The 3173-nt window shown below is 35.3% G+C and overlaps 1 non-coding gene across 1 annotated transcript; it reads right to left on the bottom strand.

Moving 5' to 3' along the window:
- Window positions 1-856: 856 nt before the first annotated feature.
- On the bottom strand, window positions 857-963 carry LOC136228154 (small nucleolar RNA R71). Its single transcript, XR_010688488.1, has one exon. It is a non-coding gene; the product is annotated as a small nucleolar RNA R71 (small nucleolar RNA).
- Between the last annotated feature and the right edge of the window lie 2210 nt (window positions 964-3173).

Below are 3173 nucleotides of genomic sequence, written 5' to 3'. Positions count from 1 at the left end.
TCAAAACCAAAACCGATTAAAACGATTTTCCCATATTATAAACCTAAAAGTAAATTTAACCGATTCAAAATAAGTTTTTGTTAAAAAACGTTCCCTATGGGATCAATATCTTTTATTACTACAAGCGTATACCGTGCACTTGCGGAAATCGCTCAACAAGTTTTTGGCGCCGTTGCCGGGGAGCGCCAAAATTTTTGATAAAATTTTAAATTTTTCGTGTTTTATTACGAATCTAGGTTTATTCTTACTTATTCAAACTTTTACATTTTATTTATTTTCAATTACTAACATATTTATTTTTCAAATTTTGTTTTTTTAGGTAGTTTCTGTTCGTGTGAAATTTCAAGTTCATGCGCAGTTCTCGAAGTTCGGGCATGTCACCAGATCCTATTGACCCAGAAATTGAAAGAACTCTTAAAAAGAACAAGAAAGAAAAGAAAAAGAAAAACCAAACCCCAATAAAAACTAAAATTACCGAGCCAGAAGTTATGGCCACACTTATGGATTAGCTAGGCCAGGAGTGGCCGGTGTAACAAACAGTATAGTTAGACCCCAAATTAATGCACATCATTTTGAAATTAAGCCTGCGTTGCTTAATATGTTGCAAAATAATGTAACGTTTTACGGGTTACCTAACGAAAATCCTAATACCCATTTGACAAATTTCTTAGAAATTTGTGACACTTTTAAAATCACTGATGTAACTGCAGAAGCAATTAAACTTCGCCTTTTTCCTTTTACTTTGAAGGATCAAGCCAAAGAATGGTTAACTTCTATGCCAGCCGCATCAATTGAGACTTGGGAGCAATTAGCCCAAGCATTTTTATCAAAATTTTCCCCTTTAGCAAAAACCGCAAGAGTCACTAAAGAGTTAACATCTTTTTCTCAAAATGATAGTGAAACTCTTTATGAGGCTTGGGAACGTTTTAAAGAACTTCAACGTTTATGCCCACACCACCAATTGCCCGCTGAACTTTTAATGCAAACATTTTATAATGGACTAAATCCTACAACTAGAGGTTCATTGGACGCTATGTCTGGAGGATTATTCATGAAGAAAACATCTGCCCAAGCAAGAGAACTTTTAGAGGAAATGGCAATTAACAGCAGTATGTGGCCCGCGGAACGTGGACACATACCAGTAGCGAAACCATCATCCTCAACTACTTCATCAGTAAAAGGTATAGTGAATCTTGATCCAGTAGCGATGTTGCAAGCCTAATTTTCTGCCTTATCGCACAAAATTGATAGGTTTATGGCACCGTGTGACCCTAATGGTCAACCAATCCAAACGGATGTGGATTACGAAGGTATGAGTGAAATTGAACAGGTAAATTTTATCCAAGGGAAAAACCAAAATAATAATCCTTATTCCCACACATATAATCTTGGATGGAGAAATCATCCTAACTTTAACTGGAGAGACAATAATAATGTTAATGCTAATCAAAATCGTACTACTAATTATCAAAATCAATCAAGAGATTCGATTAGCACTTTATCTTCTAAAATCGACAAATTCATTGATGCGATGAGCGGAAAAATAAGTAATCACGACGATGGTTTTAAACGGATCGAGAATAAATTCGACCAGCTTATTAAAAACCAATCATCTAGCATCCATAATTTGGAGATTCAAATTGGACAACTCGCTAAATCAATTCCATCCCGCAAAGAGGGAAGTCTTCCAAGCCATATGGAAGAAAATCCGAAAGAGCATGTTAAGGCTATCACTCTTCGTTCAGGAAAAAATTACTCAGGTCCGGAAATGCCCGGAAATTCGACTTTACCTGGAATTGATTTATCAAAGCCCAAAGAAGATATGTTAAATCACAAAGATGCACCGATTGACTCTAGTACAAAAACTTTTGTACCCAAACCACATTTTCCACACAAAGTCCGCAATAAGAACTATGACAAACAACTTTTAACATTTTTAGACAAACTTAAGAATTTGCATATTAATTTAACGTTTATGGATGCAATTACGCAAATTCCCAATTATGGTAAATTCCTCAAAGATTTAATTTCAAAGAAAATCAGTTGGGAAGGAATTTCATCCATTTCACTAACTGAAGATTGTAGTTCGATTGTGTCAAGTAATTTGCCCACAAAACTCAAGGATCCCGGATGTTTTACCATTCCGTGTAAATTGGGAGATATTGAATTTCCCAGTTGTCTTTGTGATTTAGGAGCAAGTATTAACTTGATGCCATTATCTATTTTTAATAAGTTAGGCTTAGAAGAAGACATCAAACGTACCAATATGGTTTTACAATTAGCGGATCAAACCACTAAAAGACCATACGGTATAATTGAGGATGTTTTAGTTAAAGTTGACAAATTTATTTTTCCTACCGATTTCGTTATTTTAGATTTTGCTTATGACGTAAACTGTCCGCTAATCTTTGGTAGACCGTTCATGAACACGGGACGTGCTCTAGTTGATGTATCGGAAGGGAAAGTAGTTTTACGAATAGGAGATGATAAGATTGAGTTTGATATGAATCAAGCGATGAAATATCCTATGGAGGATTTCGCTTGTATGAAACTTGATAATTGAAGAATGTGTAAATGACATTGTTCAAAAAGAAGAAATAATAGAACCGATAATGAGTGAGGAACTAGAAGATAAGGACCCAGAACCTTTGATTCGAGAAGATGGACCAGTTCCGCCTTCAATTATAGCTCCACCTAAATTAGAACATAAAGAATTACCAAGTCATTTGAGGTACGCTTTCTTAGGCGAAGGCGATTCTCTACCTATTATTATCTCTAACAAATTAACACAAGTCCAAGAAGAGAAATTGAAAGAAGTTGTTAGAAATAGGATAGGAAGTATGGGTTGGCAAATTTCAGACTTAAAAGGTATTAATCCAAGTATTGTAATGCATAGAATTCACTTAGAAGAAGATAAGCCACCTAAAGCGGATAGGCAAAGACGCCTAAATCCGAACATGAAAGAAGTAGTAAAAAATGAGATTACTAAACTTCTGGACAATGGAATTATCTACCCTATTTCGGATAGTGAATGGGTTAGTCCAATCCATTGTGTACCTAAAAAGGGAGGCATAACAGTTGTAAGGAATGAAGAAGGTGATTTAATACCTACGCGAACCACCACTGGTTGGAGGGTTTGTATAGATTATAGAAATCTAAATAAAGCAACTAGG

Source organism: Euphorbia lathyris, chromosome 4 (assembly GCF_963576675.1).
Source record: "Euphorbia lathyris chromosome 4, ddEupLath1.1, whole genome shotgun sequence".
NCBI classification, from domain to species: Eukaryota; Viridiplantae; Streptophyta; class Magnoliopsida; order Malpighiales; family Euphorbiaceae; genus Euphorbia; species Euphorbia lathyris.
This window is presented reverse-complemented; position numbering and strand designations above follow the sequence as displayed.